This window comes from Cupressus sempervirens, chromosome 3, assembly GCF_028749045.1.
Source record: "Cupressus sempervirens isolate cs-2001-9-10 chromosome 3, ASM2874904v1, whole genome shotgun sequence".
Taxonomy (NCBI): Eukaryota; Viridiplantae; Streptophyta; class Pinopsida; order Cupressales; family Cupressaceae; genus Cupressus; species Cupressus sempervirens.
Genome location: NC_143120.1, coordinates 3,641,285 through 3,662,288, shown reverse-complemented (window position 1 = coordinate 3,662,288; position 21,004 = coordinate 3,641,285). Strand labels below are relative to the sequence as shown.

The 21,004-nt window shown below is 32.0% G+C and overlaps 2 pseudogenes; one reads left to right on the top strand and one right to left on the bottom strand.

Moving 5' to 3' along the window:
• The window catches only part of LOC149564434 (putative protein phosphatase 2C 26 pseudogene), a 47,802-nt pseudogene extending 44,054 nt beyond the window's left edge, over positions 1 to 3,748 (top strand).
• Positions 3,749 to 10,709: 6,961 nt separating this feature from the next.
• The window catches only part of LOC149564433 (receptor-like protein 32), a 31,720-nt pseudogene continuing 21,425 nt past the window's right edge, over positions 10,710 to 21,004 (bottom strand).

Sequence of the window (21,004 nt, the reverse complement as noted above, 5' to 3'; positions counted from 1 at the left end):
TATGTTTTTCAGAAAAAAATAGGAACAATTTTTCATACGTGTGAGGTTTGATCCTTTTACTCTTATTAATTTTTTTAAAACCTTGGTAGTTTAGAAATTAGATTCTAAGTACTACAATTTTTATGTTTTACACATTTTTAGATTTTGAGTGCATGACACTCAAGTGGGTCTTCCAAGATCAGGTTTACCTAATTTCAAAAAATAGGTGTCCACATATACCCCCCTTTTTGCACACCATATTGGTGCACTCACCCTAACTATGATTTCCAAATTTAGAAGGAACTACTTTCTTTGCTAAAAAATCTTAATTTCTTCTCATCTAAATTTACAATCATCAAGTCCTAACACCCATTCTATGAAAGACTTCATCTTATCTATTCTTTCCTTTCCCTCCAATTTATCAGCTCCAATGAGTCCAAGTAAGTCATATATGACCTCAAGATCCCAATGTAATCAATCCCTCTCTTCAATATTATCTAGCCCAAAATGAAGCCCCTACAGTATAATATTTCCTTCTCTCAACCTCCACTCTTCAATAGTAATGTCTTTCTTTTTCTTACTATAGCTTGTATTCATGTGGTATAGGTCAAAAGGAGGAGTCCACCTAAACCTTGAAGCTCACTATCTAGTTTTTCAATATACAATAACTTAACCTTGTCCTATTTACTAGATAAAGAAGAAGCCTTCATCTCTTGACTAGATAAATATAAACAAATTAAGTCTAAGTTAGTATTTAAGAATTCACAAAGAGCGCCTCTTTTTAAATATTGTTTAATAGATTTCTCCATAATGTGTTTTCTAAAATCCTAATTTACAATTCCTTTAAACTTTGTTTATGGAGGTAAGGTTTTGGAGGTTTTCTATTTTTTTTTCATTAATTTGTTTTATTTCATCCTTCCTAAGTTTATGCTTTCACATGTCTTTATTTGTTGATAGAAGTGCCCAAAAATTAGATTTATTTTCTCACTAGTACACCCTAATGGTCTTCCTCTACCCATTTTATTTGTCAATGTGGTGCAATCCTACTTTTTGAGGTTTTAGTAATCCCCTACTTGCCAACATTATATTTTCTAGCAATGTTGCTCCTATATTATTAGCCTTTAATTATAAATTATTTGAAACTAGTTGTTGATTTCCTACTAAAGATTTAGCAAGTTTTTCATTCTCCCTCAATTTATCTTTTAGATATAAGTTTTGAATGTTATTAACTTGATCTTCTAGTACCACTATGTCATAATTTTCTAAGAGAACTTGGTCCACTATTTGTGATCATATTTCAAGCATGTATTTTCAAACCAAGTCTTCCATTTCTATAAGAAAAATGATTCTAAAAAATAGATAAAGTCTCCTTCTCTTTTTGGTTTTTTCCTTTATACCTTCTGTTGAGAATGATTGAGGAAGATTGTTAAAGATGGAGATTATTGAGAATAAATTGACATGATTAATATATATGTTTTAATCATTTTTTTGTCACTAATGTGAAACCTACTAGTTGTTGGTAAGACAATTGCTTACAAATTTAAGTACTATCATTTATTTAATTAATGAAGAGCATTGGATCAAAAGATGTAACAATAGCACCTAGAGGAAAGGTTGAGTTATGATATACAAAGGAGTACAAGAATCAGTTAAGACAATGATAACATGATGTATTGATAATCTACTTAAGCTTACAAATGCTAGCTACACTAAGAAAGTATAGAAGAACAAGTTAAACAAAGTTTTTCTGCCAAGCTTGACCGAGTGGATAGTAGGTACTGAGAAAAGTTAGTGCAAGTCAAGCAAAAAATTATTTGGAGCCGAGTAAAAGTAAATTCTAGTGGATGTTGAGCAAAACAATGGATGCCAAGTAAAGTTTAGTTGATGTCAAGCACTAGTAGACTTTAGTTCATGCCAAGTGATTTTATAGAGGATGTTGAACAATGCAGTATGTGCTGAGCATCAGAAGCAAGTTAATGGTGAGCTACTACATTATTTGAAAGATCATGAATTTGATGAATTTGAGCTAACAAGTTTATTTTCTTGGATTATGTAAACTAGGTAGAAGATAAGATTGATGAGCTGGTGGCACAAAATTCAAGGTAAACTATTTTGAGGCAAATTCAAAGAGGATTGAAGGAGAATTTTCTAGAAGAGATATGGAATATGGGATATATTCATTTTATCCTACCTAATCTATCCTAACCTTAAATTTGATAATGGAGAATGAGCAGAAAAAGATCTTAATTTCCTATTTATAGGAATGGACGGTCATGAAGCAAGGTTGTCATATGTGAGAACTTAAGAAAGAGAAGGAGTCAAGGGTTTTTCTTCATCAAGTGACCTAAGAGAAGATTCTACATTGGCATGTTAAGAAAGAAGGCTTAAGAATATGAATGCTTGAAGGGTGAATAAGCTATCAGAGCTAAAATGTGTGAAGGCCAAGCAGAATGGAGGACTGAAATAGAGATCTAAAATCTATTAATGGAGTTGTGTGTTATTATCAAATCAAGCCTTAATGTTACTCTCTAATAATTGTATTAGTCTAGGGTAAATCCTCTAGATTAAGGTTGACCTAACAGTCATTTGTAAATCCTTTAATCAGGTGACATTCCAAGTGAATGGTCTGTAGGTGTACTTCCAATCCCCCAATTTTTAATCTTCAAAAGTTGTCTCTCATGAAAATAAATTCCCTTAATGTGTCTCCAAATTTTTCTAACATGTTCTTATGAGGTTGAATTGGTTTGGAGATCCAAAATGCAAATTTCCAACTTTGATCACTTCAGGATTAGATTGGGATTTGCAACAAAATAAAGCTTTGAAAATGCTCTAGCTAAATATGATAAGGACACTCCAGTAGATGGGAGAAGGTAGCAGCCATGGTGCTCGAAAAAAGAGCCATGAATGTTAAGAAGCACTGTAATGATCTTGAAGACAACGTTAAAGTAATTAAAGCTGATCTAGTTGATGTTGGAGTCATCATTTATTGTTGGCATGTAGCTCATTTCACATCCTAATCAAGTTGATAAAGGTGGAGAAGATGCACTATTTGTTAGTAGCTATAATGGGGGTATTCTTGCCATTGTTGATGGTGTTTCTAGTTGGGCTAATAAAAATGTAGATCCAATTGTCTTTCCTAAGGAACTAATGGCTAACATATCATATAGCCTTGATGACAAGGTGAATGGTGATCTCCAATCTCTACTGCAAAAGGCACATGCAAAAACCTGCTCGACTGGTTCAGCTACAATAATTGTTGCAATGTTGGAAAAACATGGGACACTTAAAATTGCAAATGTTGGAGATTGTGGACTCTAGATCTTTTGAAAAGGCCATGTAATATTTGTTACATCTCCACAAGAACATTACTTTGATTGCCCTTTCCAGTTGAGCTCTGAGATTGTTGGCTAGACATATAAAGATGCAATGGTGTACAACACTGATATAATGGAGGGTGACATTGTTATCTTGGTATTAGATGGGCTTTTTTATAATGTATTTGACCATGAAATAGAGAGTGTGGTTAGTAGGTATCAAGGTTCTGATGCAGAATTTGTTAAAAAGGTAGCACATGCATTAGTAGATCTTGCAAGCACACATGTAAGGGATAGAACATTTGAGTCACCTTACTATTTGGAGGCTAGAACATAGGGATATGATATTCCAGTGTGGAAGAAGCTACTCAGAATGAAATTTACACTCTTCTTGTCTTGCAGAAAGAAAGCTAGATGATATTACTGTGATAGTGGGGATGGTGGTTAATGCATGAGCCCTTTTCATAGAACCCGATCTGCTTTTACTTGATGAAACCACTAATCACCTTGATCTACATGCAGTTTTATGGCTAGAAATATATCTTTTAAAATTGTCAAAAAAAAACTTTAATTGTCATCTCACATGCAAGAGAATTTTTGAACATGGTGGTTACAGTTATTTTACATTTACATGGACAAAAGCTAATAGGTTACAAGGAGGACTGATACATTTGAGAGAATTCGAGATGAGTATCTCTGTAATCAGCAAAACCTTTTGAATCAAATGAGCATATAAGGGCTATCATGCATGTTTTCACTGACAAGTTTCGTTACAATGCTAAAAGAGCATAGCCTATTCAATCAAGAATTAAGGTAGTATGACTGATATTTAAAGTGAAACTAGTTGACATTGATACTTTACATTGGATCATGTTGGTGATGTAGATGTCATCGTCAATGACCCTGACTAAAAGTTTTAATTTCCAACCCCTGAGGATGACCAAGTGCTCCTATCATCAAATTCTAGGCTCGAGGCAATTCAATCAACCACAAATTTCAACTTTTCACCCTTAAGCATTATAGAGGTTAGAAATGTTCATGGTCTTATAGATGTTCTAATCGAGATGCTAAATGCTTTGGATCCAAAATCAAAAGAGGGTCTCAAGTAGAAAGTAATTGTAGATCTTGTGGAACAGTGCCATTCTTACAAGCAGTAAGTGGTGCAACTTGTGAATATAACATTAGATGAAGAACTTCGTGGTCAAGGTCTAGCTTTGAATGATGATCTTGAGTGTGTTCTTGCTAAGCACCCTACAAAGGAATTGAGCTTCAAATTCATCCAACAGTGCCCATAATCCAAGAGATATAAGTTGATCGACAGTGGAAGCTTGCGGGATCATGAGAGTCATGGATCCCATTTAGCATAAAGGTGAACTCTAGATTAAATCACAAACATTAACTCATGGAGATAAATGGTGGTCATGAGATCTAATCACAATGCAATCAAAACTCTTGGATCCAATAATGAGAAGCCACTTGTCATTTAATGTGAAGTAGTTGCAAGCTGTAAGGAAGTTAACAAGGAAACAAATCTCATGGTTCCCATAATCCCACTAAGCTCATAGTCATCATGGGATAATATTGAGTGTTGATGCATCTTATGAGATAAAGTGATTGTCCAGGCATAGCTAAGATGGGGAACTAATAAAAGAAGGCTAGATGGGTTCGATTATAACATAAGGCGATACTTTAGATGCATTCTCAGCCATTGATGCAGCTTGACCTATGGTTCTATTTAGGTTTCAAAAAAATAATTGAAAGTCTTCACCAAAAATAATGATCTAATTACTGGCGAATTTGTGCCATTGCAAATTTGTGAAACCACAAAGAATGATCAATGACTCCAGCTGGTGATGGGATAGGGTCTCAAACACTAAACTTGAGCAAAGATGGTTGTGAAGATTTCAACATATAGAACGTTGATCTTAAAGACTCAAAAGAATAGTTTTGATCACCATTCATACATGAATCAACATCGAGTTCTATCTAGGGAATGGAAGACAGAGCATGGAGGTTGTGATAGATAGGTCATGATCGAAATGTTTGACCAAATCATAGTTTCTTTGGTTTGTTATTACATCTGCTCATAGTGAAGTTTTGGAAGACTGATTTTGTAAAGAAGGGACTATAATGCAAAGATACATATAAAATAGAGGATATGAAGAACCTAGTGGCCACTTGTTCATTTGGATAGTTAGATAGTGAATCCCCTTACAGTGTTTCTTTACCCATATTGAAGAAGCCTGATTTATGAACTGACACTTGAGTTGATGATGAAGCCGAATAAATATATATATTTAGTTCATGGTGTCCAGCTATATAATGAAGATCATAATTCAGAAATTAGGTAGAATAGATTTATATACACCCAAAATCATTGGCTATATGATAACAGGGTAAATTATTGCTAGGCAAAGCCAAAAGACTGAAAAGGGAATTGGACAGATGTCATCTGCATTAAAAAGAGCATTCCTCAACATTTGGATTTAGTTATCTAAATTGAACCGAGCATATTGAACCGAGCATATGCACCTGAGGAGAAGTTTGATGGTTTTATTAAAAGATTTTTTCTCTTATAATATGAATCAAACATGTATAATAAAAGATAAAGATAACATGTAATGGGAAGATTGAATAAGATGAAATGTTGACAAGTCATGTGGATAGACCAAGAATTAGTTACAAATTGAACGGTTACCAAACCAAAGAGGTAGAGGAATCGAATGGTCATGAAAGAATCAATTAATCACTTGAGAAATTATTTATTGTAGATCTTTTTGAGGGAAAAGGGGGTTCATCTTTTTCTGCATACAGTCAAAGGGCTGGAGTAGAAGGGAGAGCATTTAGTTTTATGCACTTTCATTCATGCATCTGAGATGGATATCTTGTTCTTTGTAATAGATTTGGTTGTAGATTGTAAGCAGATGTAATTAGAGTATTATGTTTGTTGTGATTAAAACAAGGAAGGTTTCGTTATGAATCATAGTATTTGGGCATCATTTTTCCTGATTATTTTCAATCGGAGTATTGTTATGGCCAGTTTTGAGCACTTACTTGCATTCTTAGTCAAGTGGTGAATGGGTGGTAGATCGGAGTACTGTCATTTGTTCCTATTGCAAGGATTCAAATGTTTAATCTTCAGTTTAATTTCATGTTACTGCATTTTCATAATTAACAACATTCTTGCATTACTAATCTCGAGAAGTCATAGGATGTGTGAGTTCTCAAAGTTGGCTAGGTTTAACATCTAAAATCTGCATGAGTTATTCCTGCCTAGGATTAACTTGGTTTCTCCTCTTCTGTTCTCAGGTTAAGAACACACCCAGTTAGTTTAGGAAATAAACAAATTCATTGTATATCATTCTATAAGGGAGCTATACCTTTCAATTTAGAGGAAATCTATCAACCCCATGATAGATTATCCAACTGTTGGCATCTAATTATTCTTTCAAATTTGGACATTTTGGGTTATTCAAAAGAACAATTTGTTTACCAACATGGTCTAAAGTCCTCTAATAAGGCTCACTCCTAAAAGGGTGATTGAAATCCTTTTTAACAGGGTCACATTTAACAGTGTGTATTGTAACCTTTAACAAGGTTCGCCTTTTATAGGGCATCACTTTAGAAGAGTGAAAAAGAGTAGCATGTTACTAGTGGTTTTTCCCAAATTGGGTTTCCACGTAAATCATTGTGTCAAATGTGTTGATGAATCTTTTATGTTTCATGTTTACATTTTTGTAAATTGATTTGAAAGTAACCTATAAATTTTTAAGTGATTGCAATAATCTTTTGGATGCATGCATGATGATATATGTTTTATGGGTTCACTAAGATGTAAAAAGTTTTATTTATACATCTAGAACTTGGATAGCTAATTCACCACCCCCCCCCCCGCCTTAGTTATTCTAAGGAATTCCAACACCTTCCACTTTACAAGTCCATTTGAGCTTCTCCTACTTTTGACTTCACATCTTTGAATTCTTTTCAAACATTTTTGTCATGTATGAATATTTTGTATACCACTATTTCCATTCAATTATAGATATTTAGTTGCAACTTTTTAACTTTTTTTTTGCCAAATCAATAACAATACTTCAAAGAGCCAAGACTTTAACCAAACTATTCTCCCATTTATTACAATTGATTAGAAAGTAACTAGTCTTAAGCTCATAATATTTATGAATTCTTTAGAAAAATCTCTAATCTCTATAGAAAATATAAAATGTTTTAAATTGAAGATGTTGAATCTATAAAACCTTATGCGAGTTGGGACTTATCTTAACTTCTACCTTGTTCAAGTTCTACTAGAGACAAGGTTGAAATCCTATCTTCTTGAATCCAGGTCAATAGAAAATACCTCAAGATACACACCGTAAAAATGTGCAAAAGTTTTACTCAACGTCATTTCCTTAAGTATATGAGCAGCTAGTTTTGTTGTGTTAAAAGAAGTTGCTTTGAATCCATTTTCCATTTTTCATCATGAATTTAGTAGAAGAGGATAAATCTATGTACATACCCATTAATAAACACAATCTAGAAGGGAGGTTGAATTTATTTTTTAAAATCAAACTTAAAAAAGACTTAGTATCTTATATTCTAGAAATAAATAATGAATTTGTACCTGAATGGAAATAAATCTGATATAGTAGTTCTCTTTAAGATTGAAATTGGGAGACCAAGTGTGAATTTGATGCCAGACCACATATAAAACTAACCTCTATTTTTAAATATCTTATAGTTCACATCTCCTCCTCTATTTATCTTTATTCCTCATTGACCTAACTTACCAATTATTTAAGGAAATAATAGCAATATTTGTCATTTTAAATAAATTTTGGCTCTTGCGATGAAAACTCCTACTGCTGTTGTGATTTCTCCTACAATGGCTTTTGGGTCTATTGTGATGGATTCTATGACAGCTCTTCTTTCCCAAGCTAGTTTAGACTATGCTTCTAAGGCATCTATTTTTCCTCTTGTTGTAGCTACGGTGGCTAGGGTTGTTGATCCTGCACCTAGTGCTCATGTTCATGCTATGGAGATTTCTCCTAATTGATTTTCCCTCTCTTATGCAGACATGGTTGCTTATGAAGTAAGTATTTTTGCTCCTATGCAGAAGAGGCTCTGTTTGGTTGTCAGTCATTCGAATGAGCCTATTTTAGTATGTAATCTGCTTATGCTTCATCTTGAATAAGATATTGTTAATGAGATCAATACATATGTGGTCGATTACTCCTCTATAGCTACTATGTTTCATTTTAGGGGTTCTTGATACTCTCTTTCAAATTTGCATGCTTGGATTTCCAAATATTGAAAACCAATCATTTTGGGTGTAGTGCAGATTTATCCCATGGAAAGGGTTTTTTTTATTGTGAAATTTGTTAATGCTAATGATAGAAAAGTCATCTTGTGTCATGGTTTCTCTTGGGAGGAAAGGTTCCCCCTAATGGGAAAACCTTGATATCTGGCATTTAATCTAACTACTGAAACCTTTAATAAGATTCCTCTTTGGGTGAGGTTGTCAAATCTTCCCCTTCATTTTTGGTAGGATTCAATCTTGGAGGCTATAGGGGATGCCCTTGGGGACTTCATATTGGTTGATTTGGTTTCTTTCAATGTCTATAGGACAATGTATGCTCACATCCTAGTGAAGATGGATATCTCCAAGGGGCACCCACCAATGTTAAAGTTGGCTTCCCCAAATGGTTTTTGAAACCAACTTCTTGAGTATGGGGGTATTCCTTTTAGATGTAGCAAATGTCATAAGACCAGCCATTGCATTGCACGATGCTCCTCTAACAAGGTTAGATCAAAGAAATCACCTTCTTGGTGGTTGGGGGTTTTGGATGATCACTATAGGGTTCAAAAAATATCCTAATAGGGGGATGGTTCAAATAGCTCTTCTCATATTGACCCCAATTTGGCTAAGGATTATGTTGCTATTTTAGATAATTAGAATTCTATCCCTATGATGGATTTGAATTAGAATGTTGTTTCTAACTTGTCACCTATTGATATCTCTATTGATTCGACTATTGTCCCTTTGACAGCTTTAGGTCACAATGTTGATGATGTCCCTTTTTTTCGCTATTGACTCTATCTAGAATACTATTACTAGTGCTTCTCCTATTGCAGGGGTTTTGGGGGGTCAGTACAGAGTGGCATAAGGCTACTAGGAAGGTGGAGGATGGTTGGACATCAGTTAAAAGAAAAAAAGGAATCTTCTAAACCTTCAGTTGATATGTCTTTACATTCTTAAAAACTAGACAAAAATATAAATCTTGATGGTCTGTGGCTTCTTGGGTTGTTTTCCCTCTTGTTGGGAACTTTGGTGTGTCCATCCTTTTTTTTGGGTGGTTTTCCATTGTTGTATTAAGATCCTTATTGATATATCTTTCTTGTCCTTTGCAAAAGGTTTTGGGTCCTTTCAAAACTTGGTTTTACTTAATCAAAACTTACCAATTCATTAAACAAAATATTTTTACTCCAAAACCTACATATGAAAGCTTGACATTGTGAATCTTTGATTCTAGATTGTAACATCTATTCTTAAATGTATGTCCATCAAATTTTGAGACATTTCCATTTCCGTTGAGTTTCCCTTTTAACACATCTAAATGTGGCTTCTCTAAATATCCCTATTTAGATGGACATATATTTTGACTATTACAATTTTCTTCTCTCCAAACCTTGGTTTTCTTTTTTTCCTATCCTTCCAGAGTAGTTGATCTCTACATGGGTAATCCCACATTTTGTTGTGAATATTAGAATTTATATTTGAAACATCTTTTCCATTTCTAACATGTCTTTGATTTCAAATTCAAATCAATTACAGTTTTATATTTACCTTCCACATGCAAAACTTGTGACATTCTATTTTCCTAAAGGATGATACTATTTTTAGATACTATTGTGGAAAAGAAGAAAACTAAAATGACCTATGTGAAATTATCAAAGAAAAATAATTTGTAGCAACATGGGCTTAAAGATCTGGTACTTTTAGTAGTTGGCTTGGTGGATTCATTCACAATCTCATATTTGAACTGTAGTTGAGCTAATTCTTAGTATTCAAACTATTGTACTTTCCTCCTTCATTGCCCATAAGAAACTCACTCTATCTTTACATAAAACTATTTTCATGATATTCACATTTTCTTCACATGAATAAATAAAGGAGCATATTTTTCTCTGATATCAAAATAAGATTAGAGAATATGAGCGTACAAGTAAAATAGATTGGGGAAAAGGAAGGAAACCTATAGAGAAAAGTTACAACTTAAATGTCCATTCTATTGTGTAATTCATAAAGGAAATGTATTCGTTAATATTATTAATACTAGAGAATGTGTTTCATAAAGGAAATATATTATCACAACTAAATTTATAGTATAATACATATCAACTATTGAATCATAAATTCTAGCAATGTTTTACAATATATAAATGTCCTCTTCATATTTCAAATAGAGAAATGATAATGTCATCCATGATTTTAAAGCATGGGATACTCCATGTTTTGTTGAGCCACAACACTCCCATTGTAATTCAGAAGCCAATTGGAAAGCCTGTTATCATTCCCATTATCCACCATACATTATCCTTTGAATCTTTATCTTGCTCGAACTCCTTTGGAGAATTAGAAGAGTTACTTGAACATGATACATTTACTTGTAAGCCACATAGACCTAGACTATTGGAGAAGTTTATAGAATCAAATGTCATCATCTATCCTTTTTGTGGTATCAACCCTGATAGGTTATTGTAAAAGACATTAGTAGCTTAAGGATGTGAGAAGTTGTAGCTTAGTAAGAATTGCTCTTGACGAGTTATTTTGAGAAAGATCAAGTGATTGAAGTAGTGTCATCTCTCCAATAGACTTAGGAATTTCTCCACCGAAATGATTTCTTGAAATATTAAGAATTATCAAAACTTTGAGTAATGCAATATCCGAAGGAATGTTACTTGATAAATTGTTGCTAGAAATATCAAGACATTTCACTAATCTCAAAAAATTTACAAACTCCATAATTTTCTCTTGATTGTAAACAATTATTTCATCTATATAATTGCTTAGTGTTTGAAAACTAGGAGCTTCATGCTCAAGCATTTTTGTATTTTCTGATTCATTTGCCATTGTTGTTAACTTCATAAGGTCTTCTGGAATGATTCCTAAAACTTTATTTTTGAACATATCCAAAATCTAAAGATTTTGTAATTTGGTTAATTGTAATGGTATTGGACAATTAAAACTATTATTTTTTAAAATTTGGAGATTGTCCAAGGGCTCAAACCAATTGAAGATGTTACCTTGCTTGTTTTTCAAATCAAGAACTTGTGAATTTCTACATTTTCCAAGAGATGATGGAATACACCCTTCAAATGTATTGTCTCCTAGTTTCAATCTCTCATGAAAATCCATTCCCTTAAATATATTTGGTATCATTCCTTGTAAATTATTCTTCTCTAGATTTAACACAGACAATATGGAGCAATTTCTCATAAATTAAGGTAGTTTTTGATTAAGCTTATTATTTGACAAATCTAAAATATCCAATTTCTTCAATTTAAGAATAGAAGCTGCAATATAACCATGAAGATTATTTCTAGCTAAAGAAAGAAACTGAAGATTTTGTAAATATTTATCTATTGATTTTATAACTGATCCATCAAATAAAAATTCTAAAAGACCTATATTGGACATAATATTTGAGAATTGTTTGACAAATCGAAATATCGAATGGAGTATTACATTGAAATGAATGAAGGGAAATTTCCTCCAACATTACAGTCACATAAAGCTAAGCTGCCCAGCTAAAAATTGCCTAAGAGATCCAAGGCATAAAGCTGGGAGCAATTGTTCAAAACGAAAATTGAGAAAGTTCCATTTAATCTATTATTTGCTAAATTAACAAACAGTAAATTCGATAGGTTAGCAAAGGAAGTTGGGATTCTCTAGAATAAGTGAAGTTAATGTCGTGCTTGAAATTAGAAGTGTCAGTAGTAATAACAGTACCCAACAAATCCCCAAACCCATTTTGTATTCGCTCTTCCCATACCCGAATAAAGCAATGTTTGTGCTGCCACCTAGCTCTTTTACTAGATACTAAATTACTTTGGCCAATATAGATTAAAATAATCAAATGAATAATTCAATAATCTTAGATTTGTGATGGTTATTAATCAAGATGGTGGGCGGTGGTTACGGAGCTATCATCCTCGTCTTGTATGAGTTCTTCCTCATACTGTCCCAATAGGAGTTTTTGGGGGAGATTCTGAAATGGTTAAGAGAAGCCCTGTGGAATAAGTACAACTTTTAAAACTCTACCATTTAGTTACGTGTGGAAGTGAGGACAATGTTTTGGAAGGACAGATGAGAAAGCAGGCGTCTGGAAGAATTTTCCTCTTTCTATCTTAGAGAACTCGAAATCCAAATCCCTCTGCAAATTTTCTCAAGAATTCAATATATGTCTTTAGGAAGACTACAAGAACAATGGCTGGAGAAGGGTAGGTGCTTGTTCAAGCTGTGAACAACATTGTTTTCACTTTCTTCTTTCTCTTCCATGTGAAAACTTCAAAATAAGTCTTTTCTTTGACAGAAAATTATGTAAATGTTAAGGTGCAAGTTTAATCTGAATTTGGTACTTTTCTTTGTTAAAGCTTCTTAAAAGAAATTGTTGGTTGATTAATTATCTTCCCTAGCCATTCAGGCATAACACATCCTGAAATAAGTATGGTTTGAGTATGAAACACACAGAAGAAAGATCTCTAGGCACAATAAGAAAATTGGAGCTGCTTAAGAATCGTGAGATTTAGCAAAGGCGTCTCCCTTATAGTGAATTGAATTACTTCATCCCATTTTCTTCTTTTTCTCTAGACAATTTTGTCTGCAAGAATACTTTGATAGGAGTGTTCTTATATCTGCACTTACTTCCATCTACAGAGACTGATTGGCTTGTATGAAACACCGAATAGGAATGCAAGGGAAATTTATTCTATTTGTTGCCAAGATTTAAATGGATTACGAGTCATAGATATCACCTGCTCAAGACACAAATCTTGTCACTCCTTAGTCAGTAATGGACCATATAGGAAATAAGGAGGATTAATTTAGGGAGAATCTATACTGAATTAGACAATGTAGTTGAAAACAGTAACATTGCCGGTTGATAAATCAATAATAGCTATGAGTATTTTGAACTTAGTTCAAACTTAAACTTGCTGCCTATTATCTAAACCATGGTTTGTAGTATGTCTTTATTTATGGCAATATGGCACTATGTGTCTTGAATGGAACATTAAATCTACTCCCTTCAACATACATTTCATAACCTTGGGAGTAGAAATGACTACGAATTTATTTTAACAAAGATATAATGATTGAATGATTGTTTCACTCAATGTTTTGAATGAGACACTTCACAATTGGTCAAAACTATTTATTTGAGATAATTCTACAATGCATGGAACATACTCATTATTAGGAATTGAACATTTGAAATTAGATAGCAATAAAGGACTGGTCGTCAACATAGAAATGAAGTTCTCATATTAGAACATAGGAGTGATTTGCTTTTAATAAAGGCATTAGATCATGAGTGGGTATGATTGAATATATATATTACCTAGAATCCCTTCATATTTTTGCTTAAAACCTAATATAGTTAGAATGCATTAAAATATTAATTCTTTTCTCTTCTTTGAATTGAATGACAATGACTAATTTGTGTGTACATTATACTTTGTTGGAAGTGGTTGTACAATGAAAATTGAATGTATTTGTTACTTCTAGCCATGAGTGAAAGAGTAATATAAGCTAAGCTATGTTGAAGGCTTTTCTTTCCTATATAGATGAATGGTATTGAACTCTTGGATATGATGCAATGATTCATGGTGTATTTATTGGAAACAACTAGATAAGAAGTCTTGGAAGGAGATGTTGATTCTCTTTTATAGATATAAGAATATCTTTATGTACATGGTGAATTGCTTGAGGAAATATCGACAGTCACAAGTATGTATTCGTGCAAACAAAGGATTATGAGACGAGTCTTCTTTACTCATTAATTTACCTTGTGTGAGAAGTTTTTGTGTAGAATATGGAATTTAAAGAGAAGAAGTATAAATTTGTTTTAAATTTTCTCTTCTAAAGTAATGTCATGACCCCTCCTAAAGAGAACCCTATAGTTATGGGATAAAATATAATAATAATTCATATACCATTCCTAAAGAAATAATATTGATAAACTATAAATATTTATGATCTATTTTACTTAATTATTTATATGAATATAATGAAATTATTATTCATAATAATAATATCAATATATATAAGGAATAAACGTTATAATTAGAATGTAAATCAATAAGACGATAATATATCTAACTATTATCACATTGATAACTAAAGGTAATGAATTGATTAATCAATTTAATATAGCAATGTTCTACATTATGATCTAATAATATAGTTAATATAATCAATTAATAAATAGATAAGATAATATCATGTCCCCACATTTATAAGATTTAGTAATTAAGCGAATAATAAAATAAATTATAGTATAATTTATTATTGTCTATTATAAATATATAATAAGAAAAATTGCAGTACACATATAGATCTATATCTCCATATCATGTAATTAATATAATGAATACAATATGAAAAAATGATAGTAAAATATAAATATACAAATATTATAATAAATAAAGTAAATAATATTAAATATATGTGATATATGTATATATATTGACATATTCAAATATGTATAATAATATATTACTATTTAATATAAATAATACAAATATATAATCATTAAAAATAATATATAATTAATATTATATGAATGCATATATTATTATTGTGTAATAAATATATCCATTCTAATATTAAATTATAATAATACATGTTATTGATATAAGATGTTAATTATATATCACTATTATCAATATAGATATTGACAAACATTCATTCTTACTAATATTACAATATATTCAATATTTCTCCAACCAACTAATCATACCCTAATAAATAATAATCATATTTGTCTAAAGGGTGTGACTTTTAGAGGTCTTGATGACCTATTTATACGTAGGCTCCAAATGGTCTCAAAAAAAGAAAAAAAAAACATAATGAGGAGGAAAGAAAAGGCAATATTCGAATTGGGGAGATACCATGAAATAAAAACACAACAGTCAGAGGGAAGGAGACAAAAGGAATTGTGTGCAGGAAGTCACAGCAAATCATTTAGAGAGCACATAATAGTCATGAGAGATTGGGAAGCATATATGCACGAATACTATTTGGATCGTATAGCTGCATATCATAATGGTTTATCAAGGTTTCAATCACTTGTTTATTGGGAAGTAGATTGTATCATGCATTCAGGGACATGAGTTTGTGCATTAAACAAATGATGGCATGTATTATTTGTTCACAGAGAGAAAAAAGAAAAAGAAAAAAATGCAAAAAATGAATGACCTAAATAAGGGTCATTACAAGTAATGGTCCAATTTATAAGAATATGATTTATATAGTTCTAAATGATAGGTGTTGTTGTTTGCACCCATAGCGGAGTTCATCTTCTTTGGATAAGATCACTAGGAATATTGTACACAAAGCTTTAGCCTTGTAAAGCTTATTGATAGTGTGGTCATCATTTAGATCTATTGTGACATGAGTACATTTATTTGAAGTATGATTCACTATGAGTGATTGTACTACCTTACTATTATAAGATAAAGTCCTAATTTTTTTAAAGAGTTTTGCTTAACATGTGGTATGGCTTCTTAATGGATATATTAGAAGAAAAATTATTAAGCTTAATTACTTTTCCTATGTAATTGATTTAAATATATCATCTTGCATTTGGATACAATTTTTTGTTACTTGTCTTGCAAAGATGTGGTACTTGTGTGGTTGAATTGTAGACAATGTGTAGCATGATTCCATTACTCCTCTAAGTTTTACTTGTTTAGACTATCTCATTGTCAGACTAGGTATCTTTCATGTTAGGAAAGATTTTGGGGAAGCTTAACAACTTCATGGTAGGGCGGTAAAGCACTCCTACAATATTCTCGTTGTTGTGTTCCTAGATAGGTTTTTTTTAGAAGTTGTAATCTTTCCTTGGTGTGTTTATAAACCAAGGTTAGACCTCCTTTCTTTTGTTATAATATATTAGGATATAAGCCAAGGTATCCTCATATATTTCTTTTTTGTCCTTTTTCCACTACATCTTATTTTGTCATCTAGTGGAATATGTGAGGACAAATATTTATTGTAATTTGTAATTTAGATTATTCCTCCTTAAGCAGATTCTCACACTTGGCCTCACACACTTATGAATGGTGGCATTCATAGACATGGGAGTTACATTATAACTCCTCTCTCTCATCTCTATTTAAGAGATGACCCTCCTCTCTCATTTCTAATGAGGTTTTCTTCCTCTTCTCAATTATTGTATGAGCGATTGCTCTCTCTCTCTCTCTCTCTCTCTCTCTCTCTCTCTCTCTCTCTCTCTCTCTCTCTCTCTCTCTCTTTCTCTCTCTCTCTCTTTTTAAGCTTTTCATGCCTCATTCATAATGTCACAAGGGGTTTTCTTTGCTTTCCCCTTTTCAAATATCTTGTCTCATGGTGTTGGATCTTGAAGCTTTCTCTCTCCTATCTTATGGTAATATCTTTTCGTGCATTAACTCGCTTAGATTCTTTCCTGGTATTGCTTATTTACATATTTTTTTTCCATTTCTAACATGGTATCAGAGTAGTTTAATCTTTGTTTTTTGAGTGTTTGCATGAAGGTACGATTTGAAGGAGACTCTTGAGAGAGATTTCACTGATTTCTTTTTTAACCTTCTTAAGTTGGTAGAATTGAATTTTTTTTGGATTTGGCTGGTTTACCGCCAAACCTGATTAACTTCTATTTGCTCTAATTTGTGTAGGTTTTGATATATTGTTGATAAAAAAAATATAAATTTAAAGATTCACACTCCTAATTTAATAGTATATTCTAGTACAATCTAGTATATTGTTGAGAGAATTTATTTTAATATATATATTTCATTTAAAAAATATATATATCCATTTTATTCTAGTGCTTGTCCTATTTTTCACCTTTTGAGCTCTAGATCTAGCAGCTACATTGTAATTTAAATTCTTTCTAATCTTCATCTCTTCTTGGAATTTAGAATATATCTCTTTTAAAATTTAAAAATTTATTTCAACCTATGAGTTTATTTTTTATTTTTTATAACATCTCTATTTTTTTTCTATCTTATGGTAATATCTTTTCATGCATTAACTCGCTTAGATTCTTTCCTGGTATTGCTTATTTACATATTTCTTTTTCCATTTCTAACAGTTTTGGAGCTTATTTCAACTTGGTCATCATAGTTAGACCACCTAGTATCCGGTATTTGTATTGATAATTTGGTAATGAATTTACAATTTCTTTTAAATTTGAGCATATATGTATATGTATCATTTTATTTAAAGTTAATCATAGTTAATCAACTAATGTTGATTGGTCAATATTCAAAAGACTTTGACTCTCATTGATTTTTTCAAAATTTATGGAGATGGCTGATGTGGCATTGGTTTTGCAAGGGCAATCATTACTTATGGTATCAGAGCTCTTGGTTTCACACTTGGGCCTTGAGTTCACTATGCTAGACACACAATTGTAAGTTAGCTAGTTTATTTGATGTTGTATGAGTTGATGACATGGGTTACATGATGTGCCTCTTAGCTATGATTACTTTTTACATAGAAGGATTTGATGTTCCTTAAGCATGTCATGATTATGAGTTAAAAACGTTTATGATTATATTATGTTAAACCATGTGATGGTATAATACTCATATTGAAGTATTAAATTTGAACTATTAAGATAATCAAAGTATGGTTGACTTTTGCACTAGGCTATGAGAACCTACCAAATGAAGATTTGTCTTGTGATAGCAATGAAAAATGTATTTTTATTATGTAAATGACATGTGATGCACATGTGGTGCAAGAATTTATTTCTATTTTATGTCACATTCATGAGGTTCATTGATTAACCTAATATGATAAGTAGGAAGAACATGGATTTCATTTACAAAAGTATTGTATGTTACATTATGCATTTAAAAATGTGTGATTATCAAGATAAATTGCATGTGATGCATGAGAAGTTTGGTTATGTCCTTAGCGACCCTTGGATGCAAGGTGTCGTTAAACATCTACTCCATCTTGGTGACTAGTGAGAGTCATTGTGCTTTAAGTGGATTGGGTTTTCATTTTATTATGTTCAATTTGATGGACTTGGATATGTGATAAAGGACTAGTTCAAAATGTTATGCTCTTTGTGACTATCGAGCCACCAAATTTTGTGATCTAATTACTATGAATTTTGTTCACTTTTATTTTTGGTTTTGTACCTCCTTTTTGAACTTTCAATTGAGAATTATGAATATTATTTTCATGATTTCTTTGATCTTGAGGTGGCTAGGGTGTTTGTGTATTTTTGATGATGCTAGTCCTATGATTTGGAGGTGATGTCATCTATGATGTTCATTGTGGAGCATTGATAGGATGCATAAGGGAGTAGATTGTGAAGAACATGACATTCTTCCTTTTGCATTTATTTATGTTATTTTTATTGTTCTAGAGAACTTACCTTCTAGCGTGGGTGCTGAATGTGGACAAATAGAGAAGGGTAGAAGTGTTGCTTTCATATTTTTCCACTCTTCCTACTAGTGTAATACTGGTAATAAAACATTTTGTGTATCTTCCTTCATGGTTGGGTGTAATGTAGCAATTATGGGATAGATAGATGGATACTTCATTTTAGTTTCTGTATTTGCCAATTCTATAGAATGGATACATCTTCTTGTTTCTTCTAAATACAAATCTAGTTTTTAAAGTGCTTGGCCAAGACATTTATTTTCCAGATATTGCATTTATGTATATGGTTATGCTTATTTGGTTTTACTACATATGTGTAGATGTGTAGTTTATTTTTATTCCCTGCTACATTCTGTGATTAGGCTACTAGGCACATGGTTGCAATGAAGTGTATTTTACAGCCACACCAAATCCATCTGATCCATCTTGTTCCAGGAAGCTAGGCTTCGTATCCCAAGGTCAAGGTATTCTTCATGTCAGGAAGAATCCCAGGGGAAGCATTCACTCTGTGGTAGATGAGGTTAAAGTGCCTCAAACCATATTTTATGTGATGATTTAATGGCATGAAGGTCATACATCACAACATGTGCTTATATGTTGGTTAAGCACACTATGGTGACGAGATGGGCTTGAGGGCCTAAGGTCACTAGATTGATAAAAATTGGATTTACTAATCTTAAAAGTGATTGATGAGCACACCTAGATGATATATGTAATTTTGTTGATCATATGGTAGATGGCATTGCACTTGTATAATGTGCTTACTATTCCATGTCCGACATGTAGGTCAACATTTTTTATGATGCCCATTGAGGTATGATGCTTTAAATTGTACTTCATGTATCTATTAAAAATCATGCATTTTGACAAATCGATGATGTGTAGGTTAGTATCTTTGGATAATGTCATGTGTTACATTCTTAAATAGATAATTATTTGTTAATCCTTGATTATAGTGATTGAAATATTTGTTGACTATTCAACTAGGGTTTTGTTTTCTTATTTATGTGTTCTTGCAATTGATAATGTGGCAATTTCTTAGTAGGACATGGTCTTTACATATGATAGAATAAAGTTGAACATGTAGGTCAACTTCTTCTAGTATTTTCATTTAAGGCATAGTCATGTGATGATATGTTATGTTTGACAATTTGGTAAATAATTGGTTATGAAATGTAATTTTTATTGCACCTATCATTAGACATGTAAGTTGGAAAGTAAAGTGAAGTTGCATTATTAATTAGAAGATATTGCTTCTACTTGTTGAATAAAACTATGTGTAGTCAATTTCTGACTAACCTGATTTGACTTTTAGCCTATGTGGCAATTGTATGGATATGTGGTCTCCCTATGAGAATGCAAAAAGGTATGTATAGATCCCTCTTTTATATATTTTGATAATATTATACATTGGTGTTATGAATATGTGATGATTCACCATGCATGTGACTTCTAGTTGTTGACTCATTTTATTTAGTCAACTTGGTTGATGAATGACAATTGAAGATTTAGTCATCTTGAGTTGTATGGTTTGGACTCTTAGTCAATATTTTGTTAGATATAGACTTGGTAATTATGTCTTCGACTTACACCTTTGGTTGATATATCTGATTGGGATTTGGGTTTATTATCTAATGATGAAGAACTTTGGTTCAATGTTGTGTGATACATTTGACTAGGTGGCTTTTGTATCATTCATTTACTTTACACAATCATTGGATACATGTCATTAATTTTGAGCTAAATGATGCATTATAATGTAAATACATCTAGATGTCAACTTTTGCAAATATTTAGATGCATAATGATGATTAACTATTAATTATTACATTGATGATGTTATATGTGCATATCATTATATTTCATGATGAATTAGATGTACTGGGATTACATTACTTGATTATGTTTCATGGACACTAGTCTATTGATGTGGACAATTACTCACTTAGTGAGAACCACATGTTAGATGATATGTATGGTACATATGGTACACATGGTATGAATGGCTGATTATTTATGTTACTCATGATCAAGATGTGATTAAAAGATG